We start from the raw sequence: 15125 nt of genomic DNA on the forward strand, positions 1-15125 counted from the left end.
AAGTAGACGTCTTCAGTCTAATAGACACCGAGTTCAAAAAGGAGATAATGAAAATACTGAAGGAATTAAGAAGGGCTGTCGCTAGAAATGCAGATAACTGTAAAATGGAACTAGAAACTATAAAGAGCAGCCCAGAAAAATTAGAGAACTAATGCACTGAGATGAAAGCTGAGCTACAGGCTATGAATAGCAGAATGAATAACACAGAACCAATAAGTGACCTGGTAGATAGAATAATGGAAATCACCCACTCAGGACAGCAGACAGAAAGCCAAATAAAAAAATGAAAGCAATATAAGAGACCTATGGGATAATACAAAGTGTGCCAATCTACACAGAATAGAGATCCCAGGAGGAGAAGAAAGAGAAACGGGGATTGAAAATGTATTTGAGGAAATTAGGGCTGCAAACTTCCCAGACCTAAAGAAGGAAACATCCAGATACAGGAAGCACAGAGGGTCCCAAACAAGTTGACCCCAAAGAGACCTACACCAGGACATATTCTAATAAAAATGGCCAAGGTTAAGGAGAGGATTCTGAAGGCAACAAGAGAAAAAGAATTAACCACGAGGGACCCCCCCATAAGGCTGTCAGCTGATTTCTGTACAGAAACGTCGCAAGCCAGAAGGGAGTGGCAAATGTATTCAAAGTCCTAAAAGGGAAAAATCGGCAACCTAGGATATTCTACCCGGCAAGATTATCATTTAGAACAAAAGGAGAGAGAAAGAATTTCTTGGACAAGCAAAAACTAAAAGAATGTAGGAGTTCCCTGGTGGCGCAGTGATTAAGAATCCACCTGCCAAATGCAGGGGACATGTGTTCGAGCCCTGGTCCAGGAAGATCCCACGTGTCGCGGAGCAACTAAGCCCGTGCTACTGAGCCGGCACTCTAGAGCCCGTGAGCCACAACTACTGAGCCCAAGTGCCACAACTACTGAAGCCCATGTGCCTACAGCCCGTGCTCTGCAACAAGAGAAGCTACCGCAATGAGAAGCCCGCACACCACAAGGAAGACTAGCCCCCGCTTGCCACAACTAGAGAACCCCTGCGCGCAGCAATGAAGACCCAACGCAGCCAAAAAAACAAAAACCTAAAAGAATACAGCAGTAGTAAATGTATCCTAAAGGAAATATTGGAAGGTCTTCTCTAAATAGAAAAGAAACAAGAAGCTATATGAAAGAGAAAAATCACAATTGGAAAGTAAATCACTGAAATAAGCCATACACAGAATGAGAAAACGAAATCAAACAATTTCTGTGAAAGCGGTGATAACCGCCGTGAGCTGCAGAAGGATGCAGATGAAGATGTAGAAGAGGACACATGAAAATCATAAAATATGCGGGAGGAGAGTGTGAAAATGTAGGTGGTGTTTTTTCTTTTCCAGAATGTGTTCGAGGCTCTATGACTACCAACCTAAATCAGGTAGATATAGGATGGGGTTAACATACATCTACAAAGACTCCTTCTCCAAATAAGTTCACACCCACAGGGTCTAAGGATTAGGATGCAGGCCTATCTTTGGGGGGGGGGTCCCCTTTCAACCCCCACAGATAGTCACAGGTAGTGAGAAGCCTGAGAGAGCAGACGAGGAGGGGGATGTCCAGGGGCCAGAGGCAAGGAGAAGGGTCAGGGCGGGCCTGGAAGGCACCGGGCTGGCACACAGCCATCAGTCCTCCCCAGATCGCCGTGGCGATGATTATAATTAGGCCTCAGATGAAGCTCCGGGGGCTCTGCCGGGCCCAGCCCTGCCCTGGCCTCTCGTTTCCGGGCTGCAGTGTTGCCGCCTGCCGGGTTTCACGCTGCGGCTGGTTTTGATTCTTGGCCCCGTATTTATTCATTTGGATTGATTACCTCGTGTTATGTAACCTGAGTGGCTACAAGCAGCAATCTGTATTTTACAAGATCCAGAAAGCCCGCGACGGCCCTGGGTACCCGAGTTGGCAGCCTGGCCTATAGGAGGAAAGACGTAATTGTCCAACAATGACAAATTTCAGGACGGTGGCAGGCGGGCATTAACCCCACTCAGGCCCTTCTGACAGGCAGGATGGGGACCCCGCTCTGAGTGGTGATGGGTTTGGACCGAGCTTTCAGCTCAGGCTACTCAGGAGAATCACCAGGGGTGTCACAGAAACAACAAACAAACAAAGCGGTGCGTGGGCTCCGTGTAGACCAACGAAATCAGAATGTCCGGGTGGCCGAGACATCGGCACGTTTTAAGTCCCTCCTGCGCCTGGTCTTTTCCTTAAACCGGGAGGCATTCTCTCCCCCAGAGGCCGCCTGCTCCTTGGCAAGCAGTGACCCAAGTCACAAGGCGAGGGGACGGCCACCACCCTCTGCGTGTGCTTGAGGTCAGCCCACACACCTCCGAGCCATCCGTAAAATGGGGACAACAGGGCAGGTGGGCGGATTGAGGGAGCTGCCCAGTTCCTGGCAGGCCTGTCCACGTTCGCTGTCCTACCATCCCACTTAACTAGGCACCCCCGTGCCGGCACAGGTGGACCCCAAATGCTTGTGAATGAACACAGGCACCTGGCATCCCCGAGGCCCTTCATGGCTCCCCACTTGCGCTTCCTGCTAACAGCAAGGGTCACCTTGAGCTTTCGCCTGAATTAAACAGCCCCTCTCACACCGCACACCCACCCCCTCGCAAGTACCCACACTCCTGCAGCCCCAGCACACACGTGTGTTTATTTTCTTTGCTGTTCACACTTCTCCTTTTATGGTTCCTGCAATCCCGACCCTTAGACGGGTCTGATTTCATTCAGAGACCAAAACACAGCACTGAAACGCACACCTGGTCTTCCCGCCGTAGGTTGGCGGTGGAGTGGAGGGACCGTCCACCCCTGGGTGCCCATGGGTTACTTCCTGGGTGCCCACCATGCTGGGACCCCCAAGGAGGCACAGAGAGGTCAAAGATATGCACGGAGCCCAGCCTGCAAGGAATCAGCAATGTGATGTAGGGGAAGGAGCCGTGGTCTCTAGTGAAGAAGGGGCGTGTGTTCCGGAGGTAGACCATCTGGGCGCCGTCATTTCTTAGGAGCCTGAGCCCCGGCAGGCACATAGCCCTTGCTGTGCTCAGGTGCCTCACCTGTAAACTGAGCTCGGGGAGTCTGCCTTTCTCTGTAGGGCTGTCGGGGGGTGAAATGAACTCCTAATGCGTCGGTTATATGACTATTCTCCCGTCACCTCCACTCAGAGGGCCGAGGGCTCCTGGGCAGGTGACTTTCCCTCTCTGAGCTTCAGTGGTTTCATCTGTAAAATAAAGGTGGATGCGAGGTTGTGTCCTGAACAGTGCCAGGCATTTAGTAGTTGCTCAGTAAATATGTTTTCCCTTCCGTGAAGTTGCTTATGGTCTGGGGGGATGGGTGCCCAGGGAAGACCTCGCAAGTCGGGCTGGGTCAGGAGAGGGACAGAGGGGTGTTACAGACGCCAAGTGTTGTGGCATGTCAGGAAGATCAGAGCCCCTTCTTACGCCAACTATGGTCAGTGATGCCTCAGCCTCTTTTCCATCTATGCATCCCAAAACTGAGGTTAATTATTATGATTCCAATATGTTACTTATGCTTTGGAAAAGTTCTGATTCCTCAACTAACACATATGTAGTGGGAAAATTAGAAACCACAGATACACACAGAAAAGAAAACCCCAAACCACACATATCCCCACAGCCAGAGACAACCAGTTAACATTTTGCTGAGTATCCTTGTAGATCTTCTTTTCCAAAATGCAGAAATGGGATCACCTTTTCTTTCCCCCAAGCCACATTTTAATTAAACACCCTCCAGTCTGGCTTCTCACATCCCCGGCCACTGACCCTCCCTCATGCAGGTCACCAGTTACCTTGATGTGACCCATTTCTGTGGTCGCTTCACTGATTCCTCAGGCCTCTATGGTAGGACATTTCAGCTGTTTCAAATCTGTCTGCTCTTCCAAATTACACTACGGTGAACGTCCTTATTGCTAAAACTGGTCTCACATCTCATTTATACACAAACAGATTTTTACATGAACCCCCTCCCCAAATGTATAAAATCCTAAAGAGATGGCAGGAGCAAAGGTTAAGTCTAACCTCCCCCGCCTCGGGAAGCAACAGAAACCTCACCCAGCACTTGGACAGAACCCTGAGCCCCATCAGAGCTCAAGGGTGGGGGGAGGCAGAGCCCAGCAGGAAGCCCACCCCCAGAGATGGGACTCTCCTCGGCCTGAGAATTGAATGATCTCGACCTGCCCAATCCGGTAAAGTGGGCCCAGCCACACGTGGGGACTGAGCGCTTGAACCGTGGCTGGTCAGAGCTGAGACGTGCTATGAGGTACCCGCTGTATTTTGAATAATTCATAGGAGAAAGAATTAAATATCTTGATAATTTTATGTTAGTTGCAGGATAATGTATTTTGGATACAGTGGGTTAAAATATTTTAAAAATCAATTCCACCTGTTCTCCTTTTATATCTTTTTGAACATGGCTACTAGAAAATTTTAAATTACAGATGTGGCTTGAATTCTATGTCTATTGGACATTGGCCTAAACATCTCCCTTTTTCACATGTGCAAAATAATGTATGCTTCTCAAGGAGCGTTTTTTTGTGTGTTTTTTTTTTTGCTTTTTTTGTTTTGCCTTCCCCGCTTCGTTTGATCTCACAACCCTGTAAGGTGAAAAATTCCTCCTCTTCCTTTTATAGATAAAAACGTACCCCTTGGCAAGATGGGAGTCTTGCCCAAAATCACAGCACGTGGGAAAGTGTGTGATCCAGAACCGGACCTCTGGCCACAGTCAGGGCGTGTCCTGTCCTCCCCGGAGTCCACCTGCCTGGTCTCCAAACCTGGACCTGCCAAGGCCATGCAGTGCCCCAGCCTTGGAGTCCCTGAGGGACGGGGTCTGGAATTCCAGGGGCCATCTGGCTCTGATTCCCGTAGCGTACGGGGGGCTTCGGGACGACTGGGGAAAAGGGAACAGCCCTCCCCTCCCCTTCCCCCCCCCCCCCGCCCTGCGGCCCTGCCCTCCCCTTCGCTGCCCCAGGAGAACAGGGCTGCCTGGAGGGGAGGGAAGCCGCCACGCTGTCCTGCTGAGTCCTGTTCCCATTAGGGTGACTGTTGACAGGACCGCGACACAGCTGATGATGGATGCTTGTTTTGTCCCATAAGTCCTCAGACCTCAGTGCCAGAGGTGGCCCTGAAAGGCCTTTTCTCAGTAAATTACCGCATTTATTTGGCCCTTGAAGGGTTGTATACAGAGCCCGCCAGGCTAGGGAGGTGGCCACGCCCACTCCCTCCTGGACGGCCATCAATTCAGGACAGAGGCTGCCCCTGGACACACCACCTTCTCCACCAGAGGTGACCTCAGAACCAGGCTGCTTCAAAGCCCCGTCTTTGGGCATTTCTTTAAGTTTTAGAAGCACCTTTCCCACCTTAGTTAGATATGGTCCTAACAGTACATTTTACATTATTTGTAGCTACATAGAATAGTGCATAGCACCAGCTTCGAGGGTCCCCAAAGTCAAGATGCCTCTTACACACCCTCCGCCCCACTCTCTGGGTGTGATGTAACAGCCCCTCTTTACAGAGTGCCACCGTAAGCCAGCCCTGGGCTTGCAACAGTCCTTCAACTAGGGTTTAGTTGCCTCATTCTCTAAATGAGGAAACTGAGGCAGGAGAGGTGGCATGAGGCCAGGAAACGGGGCAGGGGACCACCGTGCGCCAAGGGTCTTACACGGAAAGCTGCCCACGGAACAGCACAGGAGGCACCGCCATCCTCCACCGTCCACACTGGGTTATTACGCAGATGAAGAACGCAGGACGGCGCCTCTGGAAAGACGCTATTAAAATAAGCCTGAGCCAGAGTAATTGGAGCCCTCCTGCCCCGCTGGTGGGGATGTAAAATGGTGCAGCTGCTGCGGAAAACCGTCTGGCAGCTCCTCAGAGAGCTAAACATAGAGTCACTGTATGACCCGGCAATTCCACTCCTGGGTGTGTACCCGAAAGACTGAAAACAGGCACTGCAGCAGAATCTTGTACACAGATGTTCACAGCAGCAGTTTTCACAATAGGCAAAGGTGAAAACAAACCCCTCGTGTCCACCCATGGATGAAGGGATAGATAAACATGGTCCGTCCACCTGATGGAATATTACTCAACCATAAAAAAGAAGGAAGTGCTGATACAGGCTACGAAATGGATGAAGCTTGAAAAGGTTATGCTGAGTGAAAGAAGCCAGACACATTCGAATTACGTGTTGTATGACTCCATTTCAGTGAACCGTCCAGAAGAGGCAAACCTACAGAGACAGAGAGCAGATGAGTGGTCACCAGAGGCCAGAGGGAGGGGGTGAAGAATGATGAGCAGTAAGTCTACGATTCCCTTTTGGGGTGATAAAGGCGTTCTGGAATCAGCTAGAGGCGGTGATCACACAACTGCAGATATGCCAGATGCCACTGCTTCGTACACTTTTTTTTTTTTTTTTTTGGCGGTACGCGGGCCTCTCGCTGTTGGGGCCCCTCCCGTCGCGGAGCAGGCTCCAGACGCGCAGGCTCAGCGGCCATGGCTCACGGGCCCAGCTGCTCCGCGGCGTGTGGGATCTTCCCGGACCGGGGCACGAGCCCCCGTCCCCTGCATCGGCAAGTGGACCCTCAACCACTGCGCCGCCAGGGAAACCCTGCTTTGTACACTTTAAATGGTTCGTTTTATGGTATGTTAATTTCACCTCAATATAAAAAAAAAAGGAAAAAAGTCACAAATAAGCCTGGCCAAGCAGAGAACCAGACAGCCAAGGCCGTGGGTTGAGTAACTGGGTCTGGAATTGCAGATTTTCTCTCTGTTGTGGGACAGGAGTGCTCAGCACCGCCTGCCAGAAACTTGTGTTGTTTCCATGTTTTGTAGGACAGGCAGGGCCGTGTCACGCGGGCCAAGGAATACTGAGTAATGGGCGGGGTGGTCAGGCTGGGGGCCTGGTGGTCGGCGCGGGTGGAGGCAGGCCACCACCAGCTCCACATGCATCCACCCCGCAGGGCGTGTGGGCAGTGCAGGCTCCAGGAGCCCTCCCTTGGGACCATTTGCTCTTGAAAGGGGGCAGGCTCCTTATCTCAAGCTCCTTTCAAGCACCGGTGAGAGTTTGCAAGCCCTTTCCCACCTACGTCAGCCTGCCCTTCCCCAGCTCCGGCTCCCCCCACCCCCCATCCATCTCGATCAGGCCTCCCAGCAAATCCCCCCAGGAGGCCAAGATTGATTACAGCGGGGGTTGGGGGGGTCCCAGCCCCCAGGCCTGAGCTCCCCAAAGGGAACAGGGCGGCTTTGCAGAAGGAGCTCCAGATCCCCCGCTTCTGTAACTCCACTGATTGCTCTCCCTCCGGAGACTGGGTTCAGGATGAAGGTGTTAAAATGTGAGGCCAGTGTCCATCAACATGGATGGATAAAGAAGATGCGGCACGTATACACAATGGAATATTACTCAGCCATAAAAGGAAACGAAATTGAGTTATTTGTAGTGAGGTGGATGGACCTAGAGTCTGTCATACAGAGTGAAGTCAGTCAGAAAGAGAAAGACAAATACCGTATGCTAACACATATATGGAATCTAAGAAGAAAAAAAAGGTCATGAAGAACCTAGGGGTAAGATGGGAATAAGGACGCAGACCTGCTAAGAGAATGGACTTGAGGACACGGGGAGGGGGAAGGGGAAGCTGGGACGAAGCGAGAGAGTGGCATGGACATATATACACGACCAAACGTAAAACAGGTAGCTAGTGGGAAGCAGCCGCATAGCACAGGGAGGTCAGCTCGGTGCTTTGTGACCACCTAGAGGGGTGGGATAAGGAGGGTGGGAGGGAGACGCAAGAGGGAGGAGATATGGGAACATATGTATAGGTATAGCTGATTCACTTTGTTGTAAAGCAGAAACTAACACGCCATTGTAAAGCAATTATACTCCAATAAAGATGTTAAAAGACCAAAAAACGTGAAGTCAGGTATTTCAGAACCAAACTGGTGACTCGAAACTCCTGCTCCTTAAATTGGCAACAACAAAAGAAGGAAGTTAGAGGTCTCAGTACTCAGTATTGTCAACAGCAAGTGAGACAGGTGTTTGCACACACCCACACCGCTGGGAGATGCAGGTGAACACACAGCCTTTCTACGGGGCGGTCTGTCCGTTCACATCAGGAGCTGAGACACGTCCACACCCTTTGATCTGTGACTCCTCTGTTGGGAACTTATTGAAGGAAATAAAGAGCAGGTGCACATGGATGTACATCTAAGGATCTGTATCCACACCATTATTTATAAAGATGAATATTCGGGAACAGCCTAAGTGCCCATCAGTGCGGGCTGGGTTCAATAAACATACAGTGAGCTACAAGGCAGACGTTAACACCGTGTCCTCACTGCGTGTCTGTCCTGGCTTTTCTGTTCACGGGCAGAATCGTCTTCTCCTCCGGACTCTGCCGCCTTTGCAACAGGATTTGATTTTCCGATTTCAAAATATGCAAGTTCCCAAAAGAATATTTAAAGAGAGAAAAATATTCAATGGTAAAATAGTAATGAGAAAACCAGGATCTAAAATTATATAATAACTCAAACCGTATTATATGGAGAGAAGGACAGAGACATAAAATATAGCAAAATACATAAAGCAGTGAACCCCAGCATGGCAGGATGACAGTTAATTAATAAATTACTCCTTAAACATTTCCATTTTTCATGAAGTTTCTTTTTTTTGCCATGCGGCTTATGGGATCTTAGTTTCCCAACCAGGGATCGACCCCATGCCCCCTGCATTGGAAGCGCAGAGCCCTAACCGCTGGACCTCCGGGGAAGCCCCCTAAAGTTTCTATAATGAATGTTTTGTTTTATAATAAACATGATATGATAGTCTTCAAAAGAAATAAATGTATGTTTGTTTTTAAATCCCTGCCCATTGTGAACTAAAATGGCTGTGAAGGAGCGCTCAGAAGGGGCGTGTGAGCGTGTAGGATTAGAGCACATCATATTGTCTACACTGGAAGATCCCACATGCAGATGCATCACCCCAGGAGGCAGGTTTGGGTTGTGGAAACTCTGGTTTTGTGGGTCAGAAGACTGGCTTCTGGACATGGTGGTCAGTGGCCCTGATGGTTGCCAAATCTCCGCGAGTGGAGCCTCACGAGTGAGGTGGAGGGAAAACATCACTGTTTAAGGAATCCTTTCAAGGTTCCCCGGCGGAGGGCCCACTTGGTTTGCATCAGGCCCCGGAACAATGGAGGGTGTGAAGCTGTTTATTATTTCAAGTCAGCAGAATTAGCAGAGTCTCCACGCTGGATTCTTAAGACGCATACCACCCTCCAGAAACCCAGCCTCCTTCAAGTGACACATATTCTCAAATCTCTTATTAGCGATGCTCTTAACTGTTGAGAGATCACAGGCCATTAAGGGGAAGGCAAACCCCAGAGACCCTGGACGGCAGCATGGCAGCTTCCAGAACGGCCAGCACTGCAGGCTGGGGATGCAGGGGCGTTTCCCTGGGCAGCTGGAGAGGACGCACAGCTCGGCCAGTCGTGCTGAGACCTCACTGGACACCGCGTGCTGGACACTTGACGGGCATTACACTGCTTGATCCTCACCACACCCCGCAGAGGAGAGCACTCAGCCCATTTTGCAGATTTTTTTAAAAATTTATTTTATCAAAGTATAGCTGATTTACACTTTTGTGTGAATTTCTCCTGTACAGCAAAGTGATTCAGCTATACATACATATATATATATATATATTCTTTTTCATATTTTTCCCTCATGGTTTATCGCAGGATATTGAATACAGTTCACTGTGCTATACAGTAGGACCTTGTGGTTTATCCATTCTATATGCCATAGTTTGCATCTGCTAATCCCTAGTTCCCAATCCTTCCCTCCTCCACGCCTCTCCCCCTTGGCAACCACAAGTCCCATTTTACAGGTATTTTAAAGGGAGTTCAGAAAGGGTACAGAGCTCTGAAAAAACCGTCATCCATTCATCCATCTATTTAAAAATATTTGCTGAAGTCGCAGGCATCGGGCATTGTTCTAGGCACTAGGGTACCATGGTGAATCCAATAGACAAAAATCGTCAAGCTCAAGGAACTTAACATTTTCTGGGGGCGTGTGAACAGGATCTATAATGTCAGGTACTGTTGAGTGAAGAGCAGAAAGGGGGTGAGGGTCAGAGGCAGAGAGCAGAAGGGACGGGCTCAGCCGACACGGTCTGTGCGCCTCCTGACCCGTCACATCCCCTTTTGCCATTTTGTGTGACTATCGTGGGTGGGCTGTATCAGCGTCATTTTCTGGTGGTGACATTGCTCTGTAGCTGTGCCAGATGTCACCGTGAGGGGAAGCCGGGTGAAAGGTACAGGGATTCCACCACACGATTCCTTACAGCTGCATGTGAATCTGCGATGACCTCAGAACAAAAAAAGCTTTTTTAAACAAAAAGTGATCTTTGACCAAAGCCCAATAATAATAATAATAATTCCCATCTCTCGAATATCTGGAGGGACTAGAGAAGCTGGTGGTTAACGGCCCTTCAGGCTGACAGCCTGGGTTCAAAACTCAGCTCCAAGTGTGACCTGAGTTAAATTTCGTAACCATTCCGTGCCTCGCTATTTGCATCTGAAAAGTGGGCTCACAGTGTCACCTAACCTCCTCTGGTTGGTGTGAGGATGAGATCTTTATGAGCAAGAGCCCCACCTGTGCTGTTGGCTGTCGTGATGACTCTGGAAGGTTCTGGAAGGCTCCTGGCTGGTCTTTCACGAGCGTGGAGCAGTGCCTTGTGTAATCCTCCCGGCGCTGGGATTGGCAGATTGGGGTGGGACTCAAAGGGGGTGTGTGTATGGCTGGGGGTGGTCCCAAATGACCTCCTCTGGACCCACCGAGAGGTGGGGCCCAGCCCCTGGACACCAAGGCTGCTGGGAGCTTGGCTCTGCAGCAAGTACAGCCCCTGTGGAAAGGCGCTGAGATGTCTTATCCCCCCACATCCCCCAGGTCTCTGTGGAGGGAGGGGACGGCGTGTCCTGCTGCCGCCCTGCTGAGAAGCCAGAGCTGAGAGGCCTCTGCAGTCCAGAGTCAGGACGTCAGAGGGTCCCTGTGCCGGCTGGGAGTCCTGCTTCTTCTCCAAGCCTGCCCTACTTTCCTTTCGTCTCAGCCCCAAGGTTTGTCCCAGCAAAGATCGGCCTGTATTTCCAGAAAAGGTTCTTCTCTTCCTCGAGAACAGACCCCAGCTCCTCACAAACCGGAAGCTCGGGGCCCAGGCCCTGGAAAGGATGGAGGAGAGGGTCAGTGCTCCTGTCGTCTTTGATGGTGGGAGGGGGCGGGGGCAGCACAACTCCTGCTTTATGGGAGAGAAAACTGGGGCCTCCGAAAGGAAAAGCAACTCACAGAGAGCAGCAGGGCGGGCTGGGGCTGCGTCTCAGAAATTCTCCTAAATAACAGAGTTTCATCTTGCAACCCAGTAATGCCATCCTTCCTTCCCAGTCCTGCCCACCTGTGGGGCCAGACCGCCTGGGTTCACATCCGAGCTCTGTGCCTCACTTACCCCATCTGTAAAATGGGCACAAGAGTAGCACCTGCACCGTAGTGTCATTGCCACGGTGAACTGAATGAAGCCACGTGAGGTTCCCTAAACAGTGCCTGGCTTTCTAGCTACTCTGTCTATGTTAACTCTGATTAGCAAGGTTGTGGTTTACAAGGCAGTGAAGGGACCAGTGGAACCTCAGAATTACTTAGAACAGATAACTGGAATGTAGGTTTCAAGTCATCAAGATTTGAGCTTTTTCAGAGGATTTTAAAACGTCGTCTTAGTTTTGTCTCAATACGTTTACCAAGAAAGAGAACACGAGGGATCCTTGTGGAAGTCAGGGTCTCGGCTCAGAAGCTGTTCGGGGCCATCCGGTTTGTGCTCTCGGTTTCGCCCGAAGGGGCGAGGGGCGGGCTCACAGGTTAATGAGGGAGGGGCTCCTTCACTCACCTTCGGGCGGACCACCGCAGGGGACCAAGCAGATTCAGCATCTTGGAAACATTTCCCACACTGTGTGTGTCTCTGCTTCACCAAGACCCGACCCCAAATGCCCCAAACCAGGGTCTCTGGTTGATGGAGACTACGTGTCCTTGTAGACGCTGTGGCCCCTGGACCACGGCAAGCCCAACACCCCAACGGGGCATCTTCAGAGTGCGCAGATGAAAGACAGACCAACCTCTGAGGTCTCCAGTCTGCTGAGTGGACGCTCATACGAGAAGTCTGAATCTATAAGTGGAGGCTCAAGGCAGGGGGTCTCAGTCCCTGACCGCACACCCAAGTACCTGGGAACAGGTAAGACATACTGAAGCCGGATTCCACGCCCAGCCTCACATCCTCCGAGTCTCTGGGGTGGGGCCAGGCATCTGTACTGTCAGAGCTCTAGGAGATCGTAAGGGACAGTCAGAGCTGGGAACCACTGCGCGGGGGATGGGAGGTTTGGGGTGGGACCAGCCGGAGACAGGGTCTCTTGGGCAGTCGAGAACCAAATGGTGAAGGGAAGATGCAAGACCCCTGCCGCCTGCCCCGTCCTCCCCCTCCCCCAGCCCGTCTCATCTCCGCCTCCCGCCCACCCGGCTTTTCTTCTCTCTCAGCTCCCGCCCTGCTGGACCCCTAAGCGTCCCACCAGCTCGTCAGTCTCCGCGGGTCTCTAATCCACAGCTTTCTCCTCCACCTCTGGCACCAGCCATCTGTCACCCCTCCCCCGCCTTTCGCTGTTCTCTTCCCTGTGTCCCAGGCAGGACCACACATCCCGTCCTGCGATACCGCCTCCTTCCTGGCCTTTAGTCCAGGCTTTGATGCTCAAGAGGTGTAAGGTTGCTGCAGCTACGGAGGGAAGAGAACCAGGCTCCGCCGTTGCTCTTACCGATTAACTGATGAGCAGCACGTGAGGCTTTGCTGAAGCAGCCTTGCTCCCACGTTTGCTGGGGATCCCCCCGCAGGGCATGTGAGAACACAGGCGGCCGCTGCCCGCCCCACCGGGCTTTCAGGCCACGCTGAGAACCTCCCTCTCGAGGCATGTTCAACTGTACTTTCCCTCCTGTCCCGACAAGGACCTGGGACGTTCAGTGCCGTCCCGCTGGGCTGCCGTCCCCCCGGGCAGGGGGCATGGTGGTTTGGAGGATCTGCTAAGAACGGGGGGTGATGACACCCCTCCAGGAGTAAAGGAGGTGACTGGGGGATGCCCCTGGGATCTCCAGGGGCCGTGGCTCTGTCCCCGCCGCCCTGGCAGTGCTTCCCCGGTCACATGCGGGACTCAGACATTTGCTGCCTGCTCCGTCATCCGGTTCTGCTTCACAGGAAGGATCAGGCTGGGTATTGACGCGGGTACGGGCTGAAAAGCAAACTGCTCATCTGTCTATGTTGGGAAAGGGGAGAAACTTCCCCAGCAAGGGCCCTGGGGCAGATGAGGTTTCTTGGAGGGAATCTGCAGGAACTTGCGTTGCTTGGAGAGGCTATGCGGCTGAATTTCAGGAGGTAAATCGGCGTGGAGCTGTCCTGGGTTCCCTGTCAGGTCTGGGTGCTGAGTCGGTTGACAGCAAAAACAATAAAGTGAATAAAAATACCAGCTTGTATTTTTTGTTTTAAAGTGAGGGGTTTTTTAAATTAATTAATTTATTTTTGCTGTGTTGGGTCTTTGTTTCTGTGTGAGGGCTTTCTCTAGTTGTGGCAAGCAGGGACCACTCTTCATCGCGGTGCGCGGGCCTCTCACGGTCGCGGCTTCTCTTGTTGCGGAGCACAGGCTCCAGACGCGCAGGCTCAGTAGTTGTGGTTCACGGGCCTAGTTGCTCCGCCCCATGTGGGATCCTCCCAGAGCAGGGCTCGAACCCGTGTCCGCTGCATTGGCAGGCAGACTCTCAACCACTGCGCCACCAGGGAAGCCCCCCGCTTGTATTTTTGAAGCGCCTTTCAATCACCCCTGGTGTGGGCTGGATGCTCTGAGACCAGCTTTAAGTGTGAGGGAAGAAAGGCATTTAGTGATTCTCAGACCCGAGCTCACGCTGTGGCCTGGGAGGCTCTGAACCCGCTCTCTTAGGTCCGCTCAGAGCTGCTTCTCAGACGCCCCGTTCCCTTATGAACTTCAGGAGGGACATGGTGGTCCTTGAGAGGTGCCAAGAATCTCAGCGTTGGGACTCACCCCAGCACGTTACCAGCCCCTTCCCTTTTCACGGAAGGAGAAAACGTGGCCCAGAAATAAAGACGTGCTTGTGGTCACGCAGAGAATGGGGACACATGCCCTACCGCCACCTCCCTAACCCCCGGCGAGACCACCGACCCCAGCTTTGAGACGGTGGGGACACACAAATACCTAAGACGCCATTGAATGTGCGGAAGGGGTGGCATCTTATATTCCGAATGATTTTTTTTCTTCTGAATGTAGACATCTGGTGTCCTATAAATAAAATTGAAAATGTAAATATTGTAAAACTCATTAGAGAGTGGTTTTTGGTTTGGGGAGAGCACGGGTCAGCTGCTACCCCACTGCACCTTGGTGGTGGGAAAATACCACCCTACACACGGGCGCCCTCGGCCCCATACGCTGTCCCCCTTGTCACCGCGGTGGCCAAGCTGAGCTTTGTCTGACGAATAAACGTTAAAACCTGGGTCAGTCGTCTCCTATTCATTATCTTGCGTTAACAGTTTCTAAGAGCTCCCTGAAAGCCTTTCTGCTTTCATTTTGTACATGGAAAAATCGTGGAGGGAGAATATCACGCTTTCTGTCGTAAGAACACAGATTCCCATGCACACCGACCAAGCCCACGATGTGCACCCAGCCAGAGTCCTCATATCAGGTTTACACCGCTCTTCAAAAGACATTTTCTGTTCGAGACACGTTAAACAAGCTTTATTTAATAATGCTCGATTTGACTTATCCAATTTAAACATTTGCTCTGATCAGCGACCATTTGATCTGGGCTTCGTTTTGGGCTGCAGAATCATTTCTCTGGGTTATTTTTCTTTGGTGCAAGGTTGGTCCTGAGGGCAGAATAACTCCTCTCGAATTCTCTGTGTTTCTCTAATTCGAGCTGCGGGTAGAAAGGAAGAGAGCCATAAAAAGCCCGTACTGCGGGCTGCTTTTACAATGTTTACATTGCGCGTCCTCACGTCTGTCTGG

This window comes from Stenella coeruleoalba (assembly GCF_951394435.1).
Source record: "Stenella coeruleoalba genome assembly, chromosome: 20".
In the NCBI taxonomy this organism is placed as follows: Eukaryota; Metazoa; Chordata; class Mammalia; order Artiodactyla; family Delphinidae; genus Stenella; species Stenella coeruleoalba.